Source organism: Piliocolobus tephrosceles, chromosome 18 (genome assembly GCF_002776525.5).
Source record: "Piliocolobus tephrosceles isolate RC106 chromosome 18, ASM277652v3, whole genome shotgun sequence".
Lineage (NCBI taxonomy): Eukaryota > Metazoa > Chordata > Mammalia > Primates > Cercopithecidae > Piliocolobus > Piliocolobus tephrosceles.
The window spans coordinates 44591542-44616443 of record NC_045451.1 but is presented as its reverse complement, the minus strand read 5'-3'; positions in this window follow the sequence as shown (position 1 = coordinate 44616443).

The window sequence follows — 24902 nt, the reverse complement described above, 5'->3', positions numbered from 1 at the left end:
TGTATATATATGTAACAAGCCTGCAGGTTGTGCACATGTACCTTAGAACTTAAAGTATAATTAAAAAAAAAAAAAAAAAAAAAGAAGCTCTCCTAATTTGAATGTTTTATTCTTTCCTGCAGAGTACCTGACATATAGCTCCCCATATCTATCCTACATTTTGTTTTGGAATTTACATAAATCTTAACTTTGGCACACAATCTAGTAATGTTTTCTGAATTAATTTTAAAAATAATTTTAATGCTTATATATCCCCTGTCTCTCCTGCTAGATTATGACCTCTTCAGCAGAAGGCCTGGGTAATTTTTTTCTTCCTATCTTGTGTCTCTTCTAGAACTTGATAGAAAGTAGGTGCTCAAACAAGTACCTGTTTATGGGCAGATGAACCATTACATTAGCAAGGTCAGGGCGGAGGGTCATGGGCTTACAGTTCAAGTTCAGATAATAGGGTTCAAACGTGGCCTTCTTTTTCAGGGGATTATGCCACCTTAACAAAATCATTGCTCTTTCTAAATCTCAAATTCTTTCTCTCAAAATTGGTATAATATAAGCTACTGCATGGCTCCATATTTCATTTTAATTTTTTTAAAAATGTGGTTGTGACAGTGGTTTTGTGAGGCCTTAATAAAATCTGATTTGAGAAAGCTTACTGTATTTTATATATATTGAATCTGGAGATACAATTTGAGGTCCAATATTGAAAATTTATGTCAATTAAAAATCTAAAAATGAGTACAGTTTTGTGCCTTATAAGACATCTCGGTCAATGATGGACCGCATATGTGATGGTGGTCCTATAAGGGTATGATGGAGCTGAAAATTTCATTTAAAAATAATTTTAATACTTACATTTCTCTTGCTTCTCCTGCTAGGTCATGACCTCTTGAAAAGGTTTGGGTGATTTTTTTTTTATCTTGTCACAGGGCCATGCATTACTCATGTGTTTGTGGTGATGCTCGTGTAAAAAAAAACACTGTGCTGCCAATTGTGTAAAAGTCTAGCACATGCAGTCTAGCACATACAGAACATCATACTTGATAACAATAAATGACTATATTACTGGTTTATATATTCACTATACTATGCTTTTTATTGTTGTCTTAGAGTATACTCCTTCTACTTATTAAAAAAAGTTAACTGTAAAACAGTCTCAGGCAGGTCCTTCAGGAGTTATTCGAGAAGAAGGCGTTGTTGTCATAGAAGATGACAGCTCCATGTGTGTCACTGCCCCTGAAGACCTCCCAGTAGGACAAGATGTGCAGGGGGAAGACAGTGATATTGATGATCCTGACCCTGTGTAAGCCTAGGCGAATGTATGTGTTTGTGTCTTAGTTTTTAACAAAAAAGTTTAAAAAGTAAAAGAAGAAATTTTTTACAATAGAAAATAGCTTATGGAATGGGATATAAAGAAAGAATATATTTTTTACAGGTGTATAATGTGCTTGTGTTTTGAGCTAAGTGTTATTATAAGAGTAAAAAGTTAAAACAAAAGTTTATCAAGAAAAAAGTCACAGTAAGCTATGGTTAATATATTATTGAAGAAAATTTAAAAAATAAATTTAGTGTAGCCTAAGTGTACTGAGTGTATAAAATCTACCAGGAGAGTCCAGTAATGACCTAGGTCCTCACATTAATTCACTGCTCACTCACTGACTCACCCAGGACAACTTCCAGTCCTCCAAGCTTCATTCATGCTAAGTGCCCTATACATACGTACCTTTTAAAAATCTTTTATACTATATTTTTACTGTACAGTTCCCATGTTTAGATATGTTTAGATGCACAAACACTTAACGTTGTGCTACAGTTGCCTACAGTATTCAGTACAGTAACATGCTGCATAGGTCTGTAACCTAGGAGCAATGGGCTACCCCATATAGCCTAGGAGTGTAGTAGACTGTACCATCTAGGTTTGTGTAAATATACCCTATGGTGCTTGCACAATGACAAAATCATCTAAGGAGACATTTCTCAGAACATATTCCTGTCATTGACATACTACTGTATATACTACTATTGCTAATAGATGTCATTTACTGAGTATTATGTGTAAAAGTTTCGAAAGTGTTTTCTCATTGAATTTTACAACAGACACCAGTAACCCTCTTTTACAGAGGAAGACATTAGCCTTAGAGGTTAAGGAAATTGCTGGAATTCACAGAGTCTGGAAGTGACACTCAGGGTGTGGGCTCTAGATTGGTGCTCCTGCCCCTGGCCATGTGATTTCCTCAGTGGGACACAGTCAGAACCAGGAGTCTCCAGGAAGATACCTCCCCTGGGTTATGCATACTTGCTTATCCCATGTTATCTCTGGGAGAGAGGTTTCCCAACTGGGGTTTTCTTTCAGAGCTCTCAGGGCTAAGAGGTGTGAACAGCTGAGAGGAAGAGGGAGAAATATTTTTTTCCTGTGTTACAGCTTCATTCCTCCAACTGAAATTTTGTTGTTGTTTCAAGCCCTGAAAAAAAAAACTTCAATAAAATCTTGGTGATGGAGACAGTGAGGGGAAGATCAAGCCAGTGATACACATACATGGTGGAAGTGATCATCCAACCTGGTAGAAGGTCCAGGGATTTTGAAAAGAGGCTCATCAAAGTACTTAGCCCACACTGTAAGGATGTCAGAAATTTTATAACAAGAGTTTCATTTATTAGTAACAGATTTTGACTCTGACAAAATGCATTTGTTGAGGGCAGCTACAACAGCCTGATGTTTTGAGCTATTGTCATCTTTTGTCCACCTTAATGGTCATGGGACCCAGCATCTTTGGTTGGCACTATTGAGGCTAGGAAATCCCAATGCCAGAATAGACCACAAGGCAAAGCTTAGGCAAGAATTTGTTGTTGGTAGGTTGGCCGGTATAGATCAAAGGTCCAGGGATTGGTCAGACTCTGGACAAATTCATCTGAGCTCAGAGTGACACCTGCCTAGGTCCCAAGAAAAATCAGGCACCAGCAGAGCTCAATCGCCCAACCTCCATGGATTCAGAGGGGAAGCAGGGAGAGTTGAGTATGAGCTTAAAAGTGGAGACCAGGGTCCAGGACTCACACCAGAGAGATGGAAGTCTAAATAGGGTACTCAGGACAGAGTCTTAACAATACGGCAAACTCTCTTCAGGACAGGTACCGTCTAGACTGCCCTGCCCTCTCCGCAGTGTTTTAGACCTGTTTCATGAATGCTGATACACAGGAGCCAGGCAGGGTCACAGCTACTCTGAGACATGCTCACAAACTGAACACCATTCTCACAGGCCAGAAAATCAGAATGAAGGAGCAAACCTGTTTGGGGTTCTCCAAGAGGAAAGAAGAAAGGATGAGGTGGGCAAACTCATGAACATCACACAGTGGTCCACACTACCCAACTGCTGGTGTGACACAGTGACCAAGCTTTTAATTCTGTCATTAGAACACTCACATTCAAATCTTACCAGTTAGGTCTGGTTGTCTGTTGCCCAGAACCATGAGAAATGATGTTTCTGTAGATTAGCTCGGCTTAGCCGAGTGGGGTCTTTCCTTTGGTTATGGTGACTGTAATTGATGTTGTGCTCGACTGAAAGATCTACTGGGCTTGTGTCAAGTATGGAGTCTTTACTTACATGTCTGATATCTCAGTGAGGATGGCTAGAATAGCTAGGACTGTTCAGGCAACTTTCTTTTCCCACACAGCCTCTGCATGGGGCTAGCTTGGGCTTCCTCACAGAATGTCAGTCTCACTATAGCTTGGCTTCTTACATAGTGGCTGGATTCCCTCAGAATAAGTATTCACATATGTATATGCATGTGTGTGTGTGTGTGTGTGTGTGTGTATATATAGATATATATAATTATACTGTAAGTTCTAGGGTACATGTGCACAATGTGCAGGTTTGTTACATAGGTACACATGTGCCATGTTGGTTTGCTGCACCCATTAACTCATCATTTACATTAGGTATTTCTTCTAATGCTATCCCTCCCCCTGCCCCCCACCCCATGACAGGCCCTGGTGTGTGATGTTCCCCACCCTGTGTCCAAGTATTCTCATTGTTCAATTCCCACCTGTGAGTGAGAACATGAAGTGTCTGGTTTTCTGTCCTTGTGATAGTTTGCTCAGAATGATGGTTTCCAGCTTCATCCATGTCCACATAGTAGTGTAAATACCTGCAAAGAACATGAACTCATCCTTTTTTTAATGACTGCATAGTATTCCATGGTGTATATGTGCCACATTTTCTTAATCCAGTCTATCATTGATGGGCATTTGGGTTGATTCTAAGTCTTTGCTATTGTGAATAGTGCCACAATAAACATACGTATGCATGTGTCTTTATAGTAACATGATTTATAATCCTTTGGGTATATACCCAGTAATGGGATTGCTGGGTCAAACGGTATTTCTAGTCCTAGATCCTTGAGGAATCACCACACTTTCACAATGCTTGAACTAGTTTACACTCCCACCAACAGTGTAGAAGTGTTCCTATTTCTCCACATCCTCTCCAGCATCTGTTGTTTCCTGACTTTTTAATGATCGCCATTCTTTTTTTTTTTTTTTGAGACAGAGTCTCTCTCTGTCGCCCAGGCTGGAGTGCAGTGGCCAGATCTCAGCTCACTGCAAGCTCCGCCTCCCGGGTTTACGCCATTCTCCTGCTTCAGGCTCCCGAGTAACTGGGACTACAGGCGCCCGCCACCTCGCCCGGCTAGTTTTTTGGATTTTTTAGTAGAGACGGGGTTTCACCGGGTTAGCCAGGATGGTCTCGATCTCCTGACCTCGTGATCCGCCCATCTTGGCCTCCCAAAGTGCTGGGATTACAGGCTTGAGCCACTGCGCCCGGCCCAATGATCGCCATTCTAACTGGTGTGAGATGGTATCTCATTGTGGTTTTGATTTGCATTTCTCTGATGACCAGTAATGATGAGCATTTTTTCATGTGTCTGTTGGCTGCATAAATGTCTTATTTTGAGAAGTGTCTGTTCATATCCTTTGCCCACTTTTTGATGGGGTTGTTTTTTTTTTTCTTGTAAATTTGTTTAAGTTCTTTGTAGATTCTGGATATTAGCCCTTTGTCAGATGAGTAGATTGCAAAATTTTTCTCCCATTCTCTAGGTTGCCTGTCCTCAGAACAAGTATTTTAAGAGGTGTAGCCAGAGCTGTAAGGCTTCTTAGGATCTAGCCACAGAAGTCACACAGCACTCCTTCTGCAATACTCTCTCTCTCTCTCTCTTTTTTTTTTAATTTTTGAGACCAAGTCTCACTCTGTTGCCCAGCAAGCTGGAGTGCAATGGCATGATCTTGGCTCACTGCGACCTCTGCCTCCTGAGTTCAAGTGATTCTCTGGCCTCAGCCTCCTAAGTAGCTGGGGCTACAGGCATGTACCACTATGCCCAGCTAATTTTTGTATTTTTAGTAGAGACAGGGTTTCACCATGTTGTCCAGGCTGGTCTCAAACTCCTGACCTCAAGTCATCCACCAGCCTCAGCCTCCCAAAGTGCTGGGATTACAGGTGTGAGCCACTGTGCCTGGCACCCTTCTGCAGTAGTCTTATTGGTCAAAAGCAAGCCATAGAATCAGCCCAGATTTAAGAGGAGACTTAAGAGGCAATGTCCACATAGTGGTGTAAATACTAGGACGTGTGTATGGTTCATTGTGAGGCTACCTTACATTGTATCAACTGTGTGAATGTAGACAAGTCCTAGAGCACTCAGTGCCTCCCTTTTTTTCATGTGCAGAATGGGAAAGGAAGTTACAAGGGCTGTTTCTGAGTGTTGCTTACTTATTAACATATACATGTCAAGAATTTCCCACAAGGACTAGCACAGCTAGGGGTTTGTATTAGTCCATTCTTATGCTGCTATAGAGAAGTACCCAAGACTGGGAAATTTATAAAGAAAAGAGGTTTAATTGACTCACAGTTCTGCATGGCTGGGGAGGCCTCAGGAAACTTACAATTATTGTGGAAGGGGAAATAAACACGTCCTTCTTCACATGGCAGTGGGAGAGAGAAGTGCAGAGTGAAGCGGGGAAAAGCCCCTTATAAAACCATCAGATCTTGTGGGAAGTTACTCACTACCATGAAAACAGGATAGTGGAACTGCACTCATGATCTAATCACCCCCCATGAGGTCCCTCTCCCAACGTGTGGGGATTACGATTTGGATTACAATTTAAGATGAGATTTTGGGTGGGGACACAGCCAAACCATATCAGGGTTCAACCATAGTTGGCACTTGTTAGTTATGCGTTACCTTCATCCCACACTTGGATTTCTCCCTAGTATTTAATATGTACATATCTTATCTTCCCTGCCATGCTGAAAGCTCCTTGAGGTCAATAATTATTCTATACTTCTCTCTTTAAATTTCTTTCAGTTGTCCATAAGAAATGCCTGCTGGAAGAAACAGAAGGAAAAAGAGATGAGGGAGCTGGGGACCTTGCAAACAAGCCTGGACACCTTTATAATTTTCTCTGGGCTCAGCATGGCACCCAAGCTCCTGTAGATCTGACCTTTGCCTTTTCTGGAAAAAACTAATAAGTTATCCCAGATTGTATGGTGGGCATTATTAATCTAGTTAATAGATTGCACTGTTTTTATGAGGTCTTTAGCCCATTAATTGTTTCCATGCAAATGGATGCTGTTAATTACAAATTAATCTTATCTTTTCGTAAAGGCAGGGCCATCAGGACCTCCACTTGGCAATGCTTGCTGGCACTTGATATGAATCAATGCGTACACTTGAAAGTAATAAAACTGCATTTCTTTAAAGATAGTTAATAAATCAGATCTTCATTAATGCAGATAGGCCAGACCCCCTACTTGTCTAATTTAATGAGCTTCTAATTCATTACTGTGATTCATGTGTCCCCCTGGGGATGGTGGCCAGCAGGGCAGGGCACATAGTAGGCAGTTAATAAATCCTGTGTTTTCTGAGTTTTCCGGCAGTGGGGAGGTGCTCCACTAGTCTTTCTCCCCATCGTAAACGTGGTTTAGATCCTTAATGCCATTTCCCAGGTAGTCATACAGGATCCCAAAGAGGAAACACAGCTTTCCAGCAAAGGCTGTTGCTTTTATGCCCTATCTATGCTAGAAATTCAAGGGTTCCCAATTGAGAAAAGAAGGGGGGTGGCATCAGGAACACTGTTTGAGCCAGGGTGTTTGCTTGGTTAGCTGGTCATTGGACTCAGTGGCTGAGGCAGTCAGATGGGGACAGTCTGCCTGCTCTTGTCCATCCACTTGAGCATAATAAATGAACCAGTGAGCAATGGAATCCCAGTTTCTTCTTGGGACACATTAACGATTCATGTCTCAGTGAGACTACTGAATTGTTCCACAGTCTCTTTTCTCAGGCAGATTTCCCTTTACACAAAAGCTAGTTCCTCCTCATCGTATTTATTTCCAGTCTAGGACTGGGCCTCTACTCATGTACTTCTAGCTACTGGAGTCTCAGGAGCCAAGCCCCGGCTTCCTGTTTACAGAACAAATGTAGGCCTTCAGACGCAGGGGACTTGCTGTCCCTTTCCATTCTGCCCACGTGGCTGGCGCACCAGGACTGAGTCCAAAGGCACCACCACAACATGGGGAGAGGTGTATGAGTGCAATGGGGGTGGAGGGGAAAGAAAACATGGCTTACGTTTTAGACTTGGGGAGCCGGCAGCGTGATGAAACACTTCCCTCCGTGCCACCGAATTCATTTCTCTAAAGTTCGACTGTGCACAGAACCATTTGTTTCCACATTGTTTTTATTAAACAAGAAAGGCGAGCTTTATTACTGCGCAAATGAAAGCAGCCGGCAAAGACAGATACTTCCCAGATTCTTATTAATCTCCAAGAGTTATGGGGCCTCTGAAGTCCCAAAGAAATTAACATACTCCACAGAATTTTCTCAGCAAGTCACCCAGGTGCCGCAACCCTCCCCTGCGGGTAGCAGTAACTGCCTTGCCCTGGCAGCTTCAGGGAGCTCTCTGCACCTGTCGGTGGCCTTCTCCCTCTCACCCTGTCATCTGACCCCACCCTCTCTTAGGTTGCACGTGGACCAGCCTCATGCTTCAGTGCCCAGTCATGGATTTATTTGTACACCGATTCTGGGCATTGTCTGGAAATGTGGATTTAGGTGTCGTTCAATTCACTTCCATATACAATTAAATATGTATGGATTATTTACTATTGTAATGTGGGAGAGTCTTGACATCTGTGAGGTTATATCCTGAGGCCTCCGTGAATCTCAGATGCATGAAAAATAGTCATATGTAGTTCCCTTTCCCTATAAATGCAGACCAATGATCACTCACTCATTCTACAAATATTTACTCAATGCCTTCCATGTCCCTGACACAGTAGTCTCTGCCCTCAGAGGGTCCTGGGTGTGATGGGGAGGCTGGGAAGACATGGGAGAGTTTGAAGGAACAACAGGATGTGTCTTATGATTTTCAAGGATCATATCAGCTGCTGTGTTCAAAGCAGTCAATCAGGGACAAAGCAGACATAAGCTGATGAGTTATAAGGATGCTGTAACAGCCCAGGGTATATGAGATAGTCCAGGGTGGGCATAAGTGGCAACCGGAGGTATTCTAGATATGTTATGAAGGTATAGAGGCACAAATAAGAACTGACAAGGCACCTTCAGATCTCTAGCGAGAGGTGCAATGCCTGCCCATAGGGAAGAACCGCTACGCTGAGGGGTCGATGAGTGTGGGGCAGTCAGCCAGGCTTGCTCTCCAGGCTCCTGCCTCAGCCTACTATATCAGCCCCTAAATGAAAATCAGACTCCAGCAAAAGGGTAACCTACTGTTGTGTCATATGATTTGGGGTTTCATGAAAACAGTCAAAGATGAGGTAAGAGAATCTGTGAATGCCAGGGTCTGCAGTATATACAATTTGAGTAGCACATACTAGTTTAAGGTATTTTTAAGCTGGTTTTCCATTAAAGAAGTAAGGTGGCCCAAATGTCTAGTTAGCCCTGTTTTACAGGTGAGCAAGCAAAGGCTCAGAGGATTTTAGTGAATTTCCTAAAGTCACAAGATAATTAGACAGGTCTAAGGCTAAAGCCTGGATCTCATGTACACAAGTGCAGCTTTTCCCATGGTTCCCATGCAACTTCCTTACTGTGCATCCAACCCTGCGCTGGGGTTGAGAATGGCGGTGAGGAGGAAAAGCAATGCTGAAGGAGATCTGGTCCTTGTCCTAGAAGAGCTATTCGTTTCTTTGCAGGTAAGACTTAAATATACACACAACTCTTAAGGCAGAGTGTGTCCTGGAATGGCACTCTTGAAAGTAATGTTCGGTTAGGTGCACGTGTTGGGGTTCTTCTGACTATAAGTGCCTCCAGCCATTAAGTTCATCCCTATGGAATGTTGCATGATAGGGTGAGGGTTCCAAGACAAAGCACATAGGACCAGGTAATGTCCATATCGTTGAGGATCAGTGTGTTTAGAAAATTCTTATTCTCTGATCCCATGTTTCCATCTTCCCACCCCAACCAGTGGCCCTAGGTCCTTCTCACAATAAAGTAATTTCTGCCATTAATGGCTTTACTTACCTTGGTTCCTTGTTCCCTTTGGAGGGAAGGCCCTTGTTCTTTTCCCACCAGGGTAGACTTCATTCCGTTTTCCGGAGAGGCCCCAGCGCCACTGTCCTAAAAATGTTTTCTGCTGCCGTGTACCAGCTACCCCAGAGTACAGAGGGAAAAAGTCCAGCAAAACTTGGAGGGAAAGTTTAGGGGTAAGAAGAAAATGTGGAAAAGCTGGAGTTGAGAATGGGGCAGGAGTGTGAGAGGAAGAATGTTGTTTAAACACCTAGACTGGGGTATTTCTGGATGCTGAGAGAGGTTGAGGGTGAAACCACAAATCAGTTTGCATCACAGAGGAATGACTGCATGGTACTTGTTTTCCTAAGGTGAGAAGTAGAAATCAATTCAAAGGGTTTTGATGACTCCCAGAGGGGCTCTGAAGGATCTCACCTGTAAGAACTGGCAAGGGTGCAAGAGGACAGGTGAGTCAGAAAGGGCAAGCCTAGCTCTCTCCAGATGTGGGGCCTCTCAGGAGCCAGGGTCTGGAGTCCAGGAGTAGAAGGAGGTGTGGGTGAGCAAGGCCTCCTGGGACTCTTATTTGCTAGCAGATGGCCCTACTGCCTGCCAACTCTGGAGATCACATCAGGCCCTAAGCTTTCTGAAGTGCAAATTGGAGTGGGGAGTGGGGAGTCTAGGACCCCTCTGTCCCTATCCCTAGCACCGCAATTGAAGGTTGAGCCAAGGATAGAGCTTCTAATAGTTCTCTACTTCCCTGTGCTGGGACTCTGGGGGAAAATGAGGGGTGTGCCCTGCAAGACTGCTTTTGCCTGCAGTCTTATTCCTTGGCTTAAGGCGTGGGCATACATATGTTACCCAGGACAAAGCATTGGAAGCTCCTTTCTTGGAAGTCACTCATATTGGGGTGAGATGATCAAAGTCTTTCCAGGTAGAGCATCTTGGAGGAGACTAGGGTCTGATGTGAAGAGAAGTTCTTGGCACAGGATCTTCTTGGTGAGTACAGGTCTAGATGGGATCTGTGATGTGTGTATGTGTGTGTGTGTGTGGTGGGGTGGGACACCTGCACCTGCATCCAGGATTCCTATGGAGTCCTCAAACCAAAGAAGATTCTAGAAATCACTTGAAGAGGGGCGATCTCAGAGACCAGGTTGTATCTTTCTTCACATTCTCAAGTCTCTTGGGCTAAGATGTGATCAATTGCTGGTCCAGTTGGATGGCTAGGAATGACTATCTGATAGTGACATTTACATATGCAGCCTGTGCGATTCAATTCTTTTTCTATTTATTTTTGTTTATTGTTATAACCCCCTAAGTGCATTTAGCTCCATCAATATAAGCAATCTAGCCAGCCATATTGGCATTTTTTTTTTCTCTTAATGCTGGTTATTTCCCCAGGTACCTTTTCTCTTGTCCTTTTTCTTATTCTCACCCTGGGATATTATGTCTCTGGTGTGGCATGATTGAGCAGATGAGTCTCTTGAGGAGGACTCCCCTCTGCCTCGGGTACACTCGACTCCCCAGTGGTCAGAGAACATATAAATGGGAGCTCCAGCCCTGCAGCAGGCCGGAGATGGCACACATGGACAGGTTAGCACTCTAACTATTGGAACTCATTCCTCATAAGAGAGACTTGCAAGGAGATATGAGCTCATCTGGCACAAGGGAGCCTTATTCTAGGAGCCTGACTTACCTGCAAAACCTTTGTCCAAGCACAGGACTGCTAAGAGGTAGGGAGGAGAAAGAGAGAAACACATGGGAGGGACAGAAGGATAAAAGAGGAGAGGAGTGGAGGGGAGAGGGGAGAAGGAGAGGCGAGAGGGCATCTGGAAAAATGGACTGAACCTAGAATTAGAACTTGTGAGTTGACAACCAAGTTCCGTACTTGCTGATTTTAAGAACTAGACAAGTTGCTCCTCTCTCTAAGCTTGAATTTCTTCCCTGTGACATGAAGAATCATATCATACCTTGTCAATCCAACAGATCAATTGTGAAAATCAAATGAGGTAACGCAAGCTGATGTATTGTGTAGTGTGAAATGTCCTCTAATATAAATAAATACATCTGTGTATATTTATGCCCCTGCACACTTATTTGCATGCTGTCATAATTGTAGCACTATCCTGTGCAGGTGCACATCAATTTCTGCTGCACCTTTGTCTTTGCCAATTCCCATGTCTGGCACACTTTGACTGTTTCTGAAGCCTTACGTGTTGTTATTAATCATTGCTCCAGCATCTGCTAAAGTCCTTTGGCCTTTGAGAAGCATTTCTTGACTGCCCACCACTAATATTGCCGTTCTTTGAATTGTGAGCCCAGCGATGGGGGAGAATGACTCAGGAAGGCTCCCTCCCCAGCCCTACCTGCTGCTAGAGTCTGGCTATTGGCTGGAATTGTGAATTGTTTTAAATGTGAACACAAATGGGATGGTGTTATTGAACCATTTAGGAACTATTGTATTTTTATACCATGACTGCAGTGTCCTGGGGTAGGAGAGTGTATGGGAAAGAGGACAGAGACTAAAGGTTTCATAGTGGGCGAAGATGAAGAGGGCAGTGAGTGGGTTTCTCATAAAGGATGCCAGTCAGAATGGCAGGTGGTGCTTCCCCCTTCTACCCTGAGCACAGCTGAAGACCCATTGTGCTGCTTGTTGCCCTTCCTCTAGACATGGGTGGTGGCAAAGTGGAAGCCCAAAGCTGCTGTAACAAGTCGAGCCATTTTGAGAGGTGTTTCTTGATTGTTTAAGAAGTAGTAGCTCAGAGAACAGAGGAGAGCACCTGTCAGCCCCTGTTTTCTACATTGCAGGAATTCCAGGCCACAGTGGGAAGCCTCAGTCTTTGAGTCAAAAGAGTGGGAGAGGGAAATGCACAATAGTTCTCTTATAGTCCATGTCCCTAGCATGTGGCAAAGACTCTCCCGTCTGCCCATTAAATTGAAATGCACACAGAACAACAACAACAACTGTAACAACAGATGACACAGGCACAGGTCAAGCACTGTTCTAAGTATTTCACACATATCACTCCATGTAGTTCCCAGAAGAGCCCTAGGAAGTAAATGTCATCATTAACCCCATTTTATAGATGAGGACACCAAGGTAAAGGGAGATTGAGTAAGTTGGTGTTAGGGTCACATATCTAAAGAGTGATAAAACTGAGGTTTGAGCCAGGCACTCTGGCTCCACCATCCAAGCTCGCTCTCTCTCTTTTTTCAGAGACAGGGTCTTGCACTCTGGATGGAGTGCCGTGGTGTAATCATAGCTCACCGTAACCTCAAACTCCTGGGCTCAAGCGATCCTCCTGTCTTGGTCTCCCAGCGCTGGGATTACAGGCATGAATACCACACCCATCCCTATCCAAGCTCTTAACCACTGCACTGTGTTTCCGTGCACACACCGTCTCTCTTCCTGTGTGTATGTGTGTGTATACAGATTTGACATAGTGAGAGACTGACCTGGAAGGGCAGAGAGTCCACATTTGTATAGGAGAAGAAGTTAAGAATGATTGGAAGGATAGGAGCTCTGACAGGGAGAAATCCTGGTGGGCTTTGAGGAAAGCCTCTTTTTCAAAGAGCACATCCTCTAACAACTTGTAGCAATTCCCACAAATAGGAATATTCCTGAAATAGACCATTCCTTCATATGCTAAGTTGGTATCAAGCTCATCCTTGTCTCATTTTTAGAACTTTAGGTAATCTTGACTTTCTATCAGTTGTCTGTGCTTTGAATTTTCTCAGGAAGTTCTTCCTGAGGTTATTCCTCTTTTTGGCTCACAAAATGTGCTTGGGCAAGCAGGCTGTGAGGCTGGTGGCAGACAGGAAGGGAGCCTGACTGCCATGGCTGCTGTTACACCCTGTTAGCCTCCTTTCCTCGAGAACTAATTATGTGTCCTCAAATAGAGCTGGGAGGGGTGTGGGCCAGAACCTGGTCTGCTCTTAGACACCCATAGCTCTCAGCACAGAGTTTTGTACATGGTTCACATTTGATTACCTCGTATTTATTAATTAGAGATCCACAAGTGAGAAGAAGTGGCCTTTCCTGGAGCCTTTTCCAAGCCTAGTTTGGGTCATGGGCAAGTCCTAGCTTGCTCAGAGATGAGTCTTGTTGGGCTCCAAAGTGAACTTCTCAGCTTAAGCTACATATTTTGTGGAATTTTCCACATTGAGGAATGCCATTCCCAGAACACAAATGTTCGTTTGGCCTATTGCATTTGTTATCAGACAACCTATCACTTGAGACACGGGAGAAGATGTGTTTTCTCAGCTCTAGTGATATTGTCTTATGGGAGAAATTCCATACAACAGAAGCTCAGGAAACCTGGTGATATGATTTAGAAGCAATTCACCAGGTCAGAGACACTGTTAAATCAGAAATGTGGCAAGGGGACAAGAGAGAAATCTGGAACAGTTATTTTGTCTACAAATCAAGGGCATGGTAAAGTTTCTTACTTTTAACTTCTATTGAAACAATGACCGTAAACAATGTGCAATGCTCAAAACTAATTAAATAGCCACCCTAAATCAGCAAAAATGAGTAAATCGAATTTTAAGTAACATTTGCTCCTGTGAAATATCCTTCTCCTTGTTTGGGGCCTGTCCCAATGCTGACGCTTCTGTAAGTCAGGCCTCACTGATGGGTGAATTGATCAGCCTGTCCCTACAATCTCAGCTGGCTTCAATTCTGACTAAGCATCCCCCTCAATAGCTCCTCCTCCTCCTCCTCATGATCATCATCATTATGCTTTCCCTGAAGCTATTTGTTTAAACTACAATGTTCCCTTTTTTTCTGCTTATCTAAATCCTGCTCATTCTTATAACACCCTCGGTTTTTATATCCAGTCTACCCAACAGTTCTTTAACATTCCTGCCTTTTAATGAATACCTCAATGATTATATCTCTTACTAGCCACCTTTTACATCCGGCTTCATGAAAGCTGTTCATTCAGTTGTCATCATTCTTACCAGTTTCATAGTGCCCCTGCTCCCTGCTGCTACCTCTCCCCATTCCCTGCCAGGGCCTCTGTGCTCACCAGGATAGGCTGCTTTATGAAGGAACAAAAGATTCCCAAATGTCAGTGGCCCAACACCACAAAGCTTTATCCTCTGTACACATGAAGTCAGTTGCAGGTCTAGATAATTTTCCAAGCAACTGACTTCCATGTGGTGACTCAAGGATCTAAGCCAAATAGTCTCTTCTGTCAAGGAACTGTACCCTGGAGCACAGGGTCTCTTTGATCACCATCACTGGACAGATTGTGCGTTTCACTCACCCATCCTGGATGTGACACTTACCATTCCTGCTCAAGTTTCATTGGCTAATTAATCACACAACCCTACCCACTTACTAGCAGTTGAAAAATTTCCAGGTATCTGGAAGGAGAAAAGAACCAGATATTGGGGAACACATCCCTAATTGGATAATAATGTTATTAAAGCAGCTTGGGTTTCTTGTATTTCCTATTGTCTTCCATGATATTTTGGGTAAAATAGGCTCTCAATAGTGTCCGTTGAATAAATAACACTATTAGCCCTAAAGAAGCATTAATTTGTCATAAGATCTATGCTAGGCACATTGCAGGAATAAAGATCTGCAATGAAAAGCCTGGTATGCACTGGATCATTCATTCATTCGTTTGTTTATTCATTCAACAAATACCTATTGAATGCCTTATTATCCTAGACACTGTGCTGAGCACTTGTGAATGATGCATGGGTCATTGTCCTTGTGGAGCTTACATTCTAGAGAAGGAGACAGAAAACAAACAGCAAATATAACAAAGAAACTAAATAGTGTGATAGAATGTTGTGCACTGTGAGCATAAAAATAGAGCAGGGTAAAGTATATAGTGACTCAGGATTCGGGTGCAAGTAATTTTAAAGTGGGTGGTCAAGGCAGGCTTCATTGAAATGACATTGAAAAAGAAGTAGAGGAGACAGTTAACCATGCAGGTATTTGTAGGAAGAGCATCCAGGAAGTGGGAATAGCTTATGCTAAATCCTAAGGTGTGGCATGTTTGAAGACTAACAAGGAGTCCATCATGGCTGGAGTGAGATAGGGTGAGCCAGGGATGATGAGTTCGGAGGGGTGATGGGGGCCACATCAGGAGGGCTTGTAGGCCATTGGAGGACTTTGGTTTTTACTATGAGTAAAATGGGAAACCATTTAAGGGTCATGGACATGTGTGAGACATGACCTGTGTTTGAAATTGATTATAGGAAGCAAAGGTGTAAGCTAGAAAATCAGGAGTGAGAATAATAGTTCATGAGAGAGATAATAGTGCTTGGAACAGGGAGCCAATAGGGGAGGTGTTTTTAACTACATACATGTATATGTATACTTTTGTGGTGATATATGTGTGGAATACATACCTATATGTGTTATGAATACATATAATCTAAAGAGGAAACTTTAGGTTTATATCTCATTTGCATACATAGATACATTTCTTGGCCCTTATTTTTGCCTTTTCAGAGAACTTTTCCTGTATTATGATGCAAAACAACAACTAAATAGAAGGGGCTGGTACCATTATCATCCTCCTCCTATGTGTCGCCTTTATGGAGAACTTTATGGGGACAGAGCCTAAGTGGAAATTGTGCTTAGAGTCCTTGTGACCCTGCCACCACAGAGATGGGGTTTTTAGGGCCTGGCTTCCCAAGCACTCACAAGGTCTTAGAGAAAGAAACTTAATCAACAGAGTTGAATGGGTGGTAAGATGAGTTCCACATAATCCCCAGTCTCATCGAATCTGAGCATCTCTTAATAAAACTCACAGTTGTTGTGGGGAAGGGATATGGGGCTACAGCTCCTTCAGCCTGCTGAGCTACCACCTGCTCCCGGCAGGGGCTGCACCGTTAATCCCCTGAGCATCATAGCTTATTTCCCAGACTGCTTCCCCTTCCAAAAAGAAAATAACTGCTGGTCTGTGAGCTACATCAGAAGCTCTCTCCAAATGCTATCAGAGCCTCTGGCTGCTGCCTGTGCCATGCTTCCAGTGACCCCAGGGTGGACCACTTTCACCAACATTCCTTTTAACAATACCTGCTTGCTCATGTTTCGTTGTCTCAGGCCTGCCACAGTGAGGGCTGCTTCCCTCCTCTGCGCCAGGCCTCAGTTTACTTCTGTTTATTTTATTGCCATGTGATGGTGATTGCTGGATATGAGACCAAGACTGACGAAGAGCATTTCACAATCTTCCCTTAATTTGTTGTTAGATGCTGGGTCAAGAAGTTCCCACATCTTGCTGGCACTGATATGAATCTGCCTGAATGGGCTGTGTTTGGTTTTCCTAGTGTGTCCCCAACAACTACTGGGCAAATACTTAATGATACCAGTTACCTCCTGCCAATTAGGCGTCCAGCCCTTTCTGAGAATATTCACTCTTTGACGAGCATGTTGCAAACATCTCTGCAGTTGGCGGTTTGTCTTTGCTAATTGTGCTGATGACACTACATCTGCTGCTCCACCATTGTCCTATTCTGCCCTTTACTATCCTGCTATCTGCCCTGGGATGCTGACCCTTGCATCCTACATCCCCCCAGACTCCTTTGCAGTCCTCTGTCTAACTCCCTGTTAGCTTCAACCACAGTGAGACACCAGCAGGATGCTGGAGCTGCAGGAAGAAGAGAGGGGTCAAGGTGTTTCTTCCCTGCTCTCCTGCTTTGGACAGCAGTTTGGTGTGACCATTTCTCTATACTTGCAGCTCCTAACAGCTGGGCCCTCTTCCAGGGTTCTGGCTCTCACTGGGTTCTGGTAACATCTTTCCTCCCACCCTTGCCCTTTCAGGCTAAGGGTGGCAACAGCCCCTGCTATACAAATATTTGGGTGCCTTGACATCTCTTGTTGGCTTCCTTAAATCTGCATTTAATCCCATGATTAAATTCTTTTCAAAACCCCAGCTTGATTGCCTTGCATTTCCTGCTGGAGCCTCATCAATGAGAAGTTCTCATCAATGAGAAGTTCTGAAGGTAGGGGTGAGATTTGGCCATAGATATGGGGGACTCTTCCTATTATGTCACCTAAGGTTTCTCTCCTTACCCTTTTCTGGTGTACAGTTTGATTAGGAGACTTTACCACATCACTTCCAGGGATGGGAAGGAAGGTCATCTGCCAATGAGGGCACACTGGTGTGGGCTTGAGGCAATGGGGGTGGGGGGCTGAAATGAGAATGCATGAGCAGTGTCTTGGGGAACCCACAGACTGGCTGGGGATATAAGACATCACATACTATCAAAACAATATAACTAATGATCATGAAAAAATGATATTTATTGAGCACCTAATATGTGTTAGGCACAGCGGCATATAGTAGACTGTATGTAAATTGTTCCTGATTCTCACAATACCTTGCAATGTTAGTATTATGACAACTACTTTACAAACAAAGAAGCCTGATACCCAGGGCACCAAGTGACTTACCAGATACTACTGTAGCTGGATTTAAAACCAAGCTTTTGGGGCTCTAAACCATGATTATTCTTGCAGCTATATCACATCTACTCATGACATAGAAAATCATACAGGTTAATGTGTGTGAACCAGGGTGCCAGTGGGATGCAGCTCAAACTCTGTGTGCAATAGAAGGTCATACCCAGGAAGAGCAATGTGGGACATGAGAGATTTCATTAGACAGCAAGATTTGATCTGCACCTTGAAGGAAAGAAATGAGGACATGTGGAGAAAGAGAAGAGTGATGAGGGCACAAATGCCAGTGCTCTGTCCGGAAGTAATGACTCTCTGACCTAAGGAACTGAGGAAGTGGCTTCCCAGGCCTTGTGACTCTCCCTATTTTTCTTTACGTTGCCTTTAGTGTTGAGAATTATCACCCCTCTCATCACTTCCTATTCACCTAAGTCCTTGCAGCCTTCCCTTACCAATTCTTGGAAATATAGGTGAATTCTCCATGGCTTCCAGGTGGCTGAACTCATAGGAGTTTTTCAGTTCTTATCTTGCTTTCTGCAATAGATGAGCATAAACCTCCTTCTATAGGATCTTAGTAAACATCTTTCCTCTTGTGATCTCCAGGACATCACTTTCTCTGTAGTCTCCTTCTTTCTTTCTGCCCACTCACCACATTCTTCTTTCTCTCTCTGTTCTTGTTCTTTCCTATCTCAACTCCTAATCTCAGTCTGGCTATCATTCCCCATCATGGAGCAAGCTCTGCCATTAACATGATGCAGTGGTTAGAAGTGTGAACTCTAGACCTAGTTGACTTGGGTTTGAGCTTTTGAGTCTTCCATTTGCCGCTTCTTAATTGGGCAACTTATCATACCTTGCTGTACCTCCACATTGAGACAGAACCTAGCACACAATTAGCACTGATGAACATCAACTGTTTTCCATTCAGTTGTCCAAGCAAGAAACCTAGATGTCACCCCAGACAGCTCCTTCCTCCTCATCCCACCTCTCATCCAGCACCAAGGATCCCGATCTTCTGATTGCCTCTCAGAGCTGCCTAGTTTTGGTTTTCTTCAGATCTGCCCATATCAGAGGCTCATGTGGGGTTTGAGTCTTAACTGTTCTATTTGTTTTCAGCTTTCCTTGCCTTGATCCAATTTTTACTTTGAAGCCAAAGTAATCTTTCTAAGAAACAAGTATGACCTCACCCATGCTTAAAATCCTACTGGGATTGCTACTGCCTTCAGGATGGAGTCCAAACGCCTTGGAATGTAATGGAGGGCCCATATGCTTCCTTCTCTCTTCCAGTCATACTTCCCATCTCCTGCAAGCTTCCCAACATCAATTCCATGACCTAACCATACAGTTTCCTAAAGCTGCTCATTAAACATGGATCCATTCCTGCTGGATGAGACTTACTGGCACTGAGTGCCCCAGGAACCTGCATGTCTGACAAGTACTGTGCAAAGTCAGCCAGTTTTCACTATGCTGATAGTTCTTGGTTCTCTCTCTCCTCTTCTCCCTGCTTCCTTTTGGCCTCACACACTGAGCAGGGCCAGGTTTTATTCTAGCAAACTTGGGTAACAATAGATATGATTGTCAGCTTCCCTGGGGCTGGCCAGGTTTTTATGAAATTAGGCATATTTGTCTTGATGTTTAGGAGCGAGCATGAAATTCAAATCTGTGTGTTGGCATTCTGCGGGCTGGGCCTTTAATATTCAATGACATAACTTCATTGCGGGTTTGACAACACTATATAGAAGTTGTGCTTACCATTGAAAATTAAAGCCACTGAAAGCGTTGACAACAGCAAAATTGTGAATGCTTCCCAGCTTCCGAAGTGATTGCTATTCCAGTTTGTCTAGAAGTGCTTATTGTGTTTGTAATACCGTCAGTTCCACTTAAAGACGACTTGAAGTCGATGCCATACAGGTAAGTACCAAAGAAATCTCTTCCTTCCTCTCTCCACTTCTCCATCGCCTCCCACATGATTTTTCTACTCAGGGTCTATTTGCCTTTAGTTATAGAGCCCCTGATTCCCTCAAATTCTGAGCCAATTGATTGTATTTCTCTTTCAAGTTGCCGGGTTAGCTAGACTTTCATTTTTTCTCCTGTTCCTTTTCTTTTTTTCCCCCTTTTCTCCCACATGATTATCAAGGAAATTGAGTTATAGTGACTTACTCCACAAATCCCTTGTGTGTTTGAATGACATTTTCTTGTGTGTAAAGGAAATGTGTGGGGTGATGAGGAGTATTTGGCATCTGAGGAAGGATTATTTGAAATTAATGCTAAGAATAAGGAGAGACTACTGTATTAGTGACTTCATGTCAAAAAGGGTAAAAAGAAAACTTAAAAATAATTATTTAATAATGGTCTGCTTTGCTATTGGTGGTAGTATTAAAGCAGACAGATTGACAGACAATGCTGGCAAGCCAGCATCCTTCTTAGGTCGGTTTCTTGGTTTGGTCTTTGAAGATTTCCTTCCCCTTTTGCAAACTGAGGCAGAATGCTTTTAATCAATTTTTATTTATTTTATTTTATTTTATTTTGTTTTATTTTTGAGAAGGAGTTTCGCGCTTGTCGCCCTGGTTGAAGTGCATGATTGTGCATGCAAGATCTTGGCTCACTGCAACCTCGGCCTCCCCAATTCGAGCAATTCTTCTGCCTTAGCCTCCCTAGTAGCTGGGATTATAGGCACCTGCCACCACGCCTGGCTAATTTTTGTATCTTTAGTAGAGATGGGGTTTCACCGTGTTGGCCAGGCTGGTCTCAAACTCCTGACCTCAGGTGATCCGCCTACCTCGGCCTCCCAACGTGCTGGGATTATAGGCGTGAGCCACCTCACCTGGCCCATAAAATATTCTTTAGATAAACTTAAGCAAGCTGAGATCCTTGGAATGGTAAACTAAGATGCAAATAGGAGAGCTGAGAGGACTGCCAGGGCTTTGAAAGCAGTGATCCTGGAGAGACCCTGTGGCTGATGGAGGGGCAGTTTCTGCAAGAACAGTCTAGCATGAGGGAGCAGCTGTGTGGTACCCAAAGCAGCAGGCTTGGGGAGCCAGCATTTGGGCAACTCCCAGGCTCTAACTTCCTGCTTCCATCAACATACTTCTCATTGTAATTCACTTTCCCACTTTTCCAGAGCCTGCTGGATAAGAAGTTTCCCACCATAGACCATGAGCGTTCTTTTCTGTTGCCATCCAGCCTCAGGGTTTGAAAATTATGAACCCCATTGCTGGGGCAGAGCAACTTTGGAGTGATTTGAATGGTGATCAGCAGGTGCAAATATCTGAACACCATATTCTTCCTGGACACTTTATAATTCTTATTAGTTTGGCGTAGTCTTTCCTGACTTTTCAGAAGGACCATGTCATTCAGTGGAGCCTTGCATTCAGATAACCTTCTAAGGAGACTCACTCTGGAACTTAGAGATACCATGTTTGTAACTCTTAAGCAGCCTGTTGAAGCCTTTAATGAGTTGCTGGCACCAAAAGGATTCGGTTGGATTAAGGAACATGGAGAGATTTTACATTTTTTATGTATTTAAAGTAGAGGATTTTTTGTTTGTGTATTTGTTTGTTTGCCTTTTGTAAACTTTCCTAGTCAACACACATCTTGGCTTGTTTGTTCATCTCTTTAAATGATACAGCAAATTTTGGTCTCATTCTCTGTCCGTGCCACTCCTCTCTGTGCATGAGATGGGTGTTGTGGTCTCTTGGGTCGATTGGAGGCTTGGAATGGGCCTTGGTGACCATTTCCTGAGTTTTCCGTATTAAATTTGTTCTTTGGTGCCTGATTTCTCCTACTATTAGGACTGTGATTTTTATTTTATTTTAAAAAGCTGGACTTTTGTCCCAAACTTTGAAACATGGCATTGTTCCATGGAACTTTGAATGTGAGTGATTTAGACATCATCAAAATGCAACTTTATTTTTGTTTCCTGACATTTGTTTAAACTTATTTAGTGGGAATAATTTTCCCTATGCTCAACAAGAAACTTGGCAGGTCTCTGGGCTTTTCAGCTAATTTGTAGACACTAGAGAGACCTGTGGCCATTATCATAGCCCACAAACACAGGCTAGAGCTAATAAATAGTATATCTAGTCTCATGTGATGGTCACAACTCTGAACTGGAATTAACATTACATTTTCTTCCCTGCCCTGGCTTAGACTACTTCAGGCTGGAAGCCTGGGGTGGGAGATGGGGGATCGTTCTTTGGCTCTCTCCTGTTTCCTGTTTCTTAGCTCATGTTCTACTTGACTTGGTCACCAGCTGCTGTAGTGAATCTCACAAGGGTGGAGGCATGGGAGAGAGGAGAACTGAGCTGATGAGATAGTATCTGCTTTGCTAAGGGCATCATGGTCTCTGGTGGTGGCCAAGGAATAGAATTGATTTCATTGTCTTGAAAGCACTTTCATGGGATCTTACAAGGTTTCCTGCTGGGTCTTGTGACCTAAGGTTTTTGTGACCAGTGTGTGATTCCCTAACCCATCTAATTCAGGTAGACACTTGTGACATCTTCCTTTGCCATGGGCATCTGATGGTATAACTCCAGCCTCTTTCTGGTGATGGCCTGCCTTCCTCCAGGCAGCTTAATTAGTTAGGACCCAAGAAGGCCCCAGGCAGCTTCTCCCAGTCTGACCCACATGCAGTTCATGAGAAACACTCGTGCATCTCTTCCTCTATTCCTGGTAAAGCGGCCCTCACCACTGGGGCAGTTGGTCAACTCCACCTTCACCCTGTAGGTTTTCAGGAAGGGGTCAGATCATGTTCCAGTCTCCTTGACCTTCACAGATATGTCAGTGGGCATTCCTCTGCGTCTTTGAAGTATAGAAATACATTTCCAATTTCTGCAAGTGGTCCCATTGGATAATTCCTCCTTAGGCCTGGGGAAATCTATATGCTATATTTCTACTCTCCCTAAATACCTGACTGAGCTGAGGAGGTCCAAAAATTGAGAAACTACGTTCATTTGTTTTCCTTTGTAAATTCTGCATAAAGGGGTGATGTTGAAATGAAGCAGGATGTGTCTCATTCTGTCTTGCTGCACATGTTTCTCTCTCACAAGGGCCTTACAGTCTAAGGAGGGGCTTAAAAAAACAGGAAAAGATTTAAAAGCTATAAAGAAGATGCTACAAGTCAAGTAGCCCCAAGTTCCAGTCATACAGACAATGAGTTCTATGGTTCAGGTTAGGGTTTGGGCAGGTTGTAGAAAGGGGGGAAATGAGATGGAGTCATAAGTGTGTGTTCAAAGCTTTCAGTTTTAGTCTTATTGCAGTCTACTGCTTTCCTACTTGAAATTCAAGATTCAAACACTCAGAGATGATGAGCCAAGCTTCAAGGATTCTTCTGGCTGGAAATGACTGGCTGAGAAAATGCATCCAGGGTCCAGGCAACTCCTGCAGTGAGGAGCTGAAGATGATGAAATACAGCACTTATAGTAAGCACCACGTGCGTGTGAACCTTGTCTTATCAGCCTACGTGCATTTTTGGCCAGTTCCAGAAGCCTCCTTAGATACTCGGTACATGGGAGAAGAGGTAAACTTAGATCAGCTATATTCATTTTGCAGAAGCACTTAGACGTCCCATTGATCATTGTTTATTCAATATATACATACGTTCTCTCTCTCCCGCCTCCCCACCCTCACACACACATCATGCACCACTTTGCTCAAGACTCTATTCCAGGCATTGTGAGAGACAGTTAAAGTCTCCCAGGTAGCTCAAGAGATAATAGACACACAGCAAATAGCTATACTCACTGCTGAGGACAGAATATCTGAATATGAGAACAGAGAGTACCTGGTTCAACTCAGCAAAAGGAGAGATGCCTTCTTCCTGTCATTATCAAGGAAAATTTTCCAAGAGAATGGCAACCAACTGTGTCTCACCTGGACTTCACCACCTCTGCAAGTACTGGTTTATCTTCTAGGCTGAGTCATAGCCTCTGGGCTCTCACAATGCACAGGTACTGATTGTATTCAGTGCTGGCAAGTCTGACAGGGCCTCTGAGTCACCATCCCCTACACTGGAGGAGTCCAGCACTCTGAGAATTTTTATGCTATGCTTGGTAAGTATCTAGCACATTTCCTGGCACATAGTAAGTCTTCCCTAGGGATTTGTGGGTTGATTGAGTGGGAGCTTGAGAAGGAACTTCTGGGGTGATGCTAATGCAAGGTACCTCTGGCTTTGACTCTGACAAAGATGAGGTCCAGGAGGCTTTGTTGGGGAAGGCAAGGCCAAGCCTGTGAGGGTGGTCCTAACAAGACAGAGATGCCACTTGAGGACCTTTGTTCTCTGGGCTTTCTCCCCACCTTCCTATCCATTTTGCATGTATTGGCTTGATGTCTCCATTGGGGAAATTGTTTTACAGCCTCTCTCCCTCTCAGAGGCAAATTACTATCTCTGTTTTAAAACTCTCACCGAGCCTCCACGAGGGACATTTTGCATTCAGGTGGCTTTGGGGATAGTGACTGAGAACTACCTTGCCAGAAGGTTCTACTTTACATTCATACTAAGTTTCTCTTGTTGGAACTGAGGGTCAGTTTCTCCATTCCTGGTTTTATTGAACAACTTCCCACTGACCTCTTTTCTGGCATGGCTCACCTTCCCTGGGGTGCATTCAGTGATGAACCCAGAAGTTCTTCCCCAGCATTCTGCCTTCTGTGACCTTCCTTACAAGGGTGCTGGTAGTCTCCCTCCCCTTGGAATCAGCCAGTGAAATTCCAGGGTGCGTGGAGGATACTTTTCATGAGGAATCTGATTCACCATTGTCTGAATAAGGAAATCACTTCTTATCTCAAAGTTGGGAGCCCCTGTGAGCAGCTGGAGGGACTCTCCCTTGGAGTGGAAGATCCCCAAGTCCCTGAACTCACACTGCCAGGTAGGGTGACTTCCCAGGGAGCTCCGATCTCCACACTAGACTTAGCTGCCTCTCCTGCCACCAGTCTGAGAGGCTTCTAAGGTTACAGACTGAATCTACTGTTTAATTTCTAACCTCCCATGGCTCCT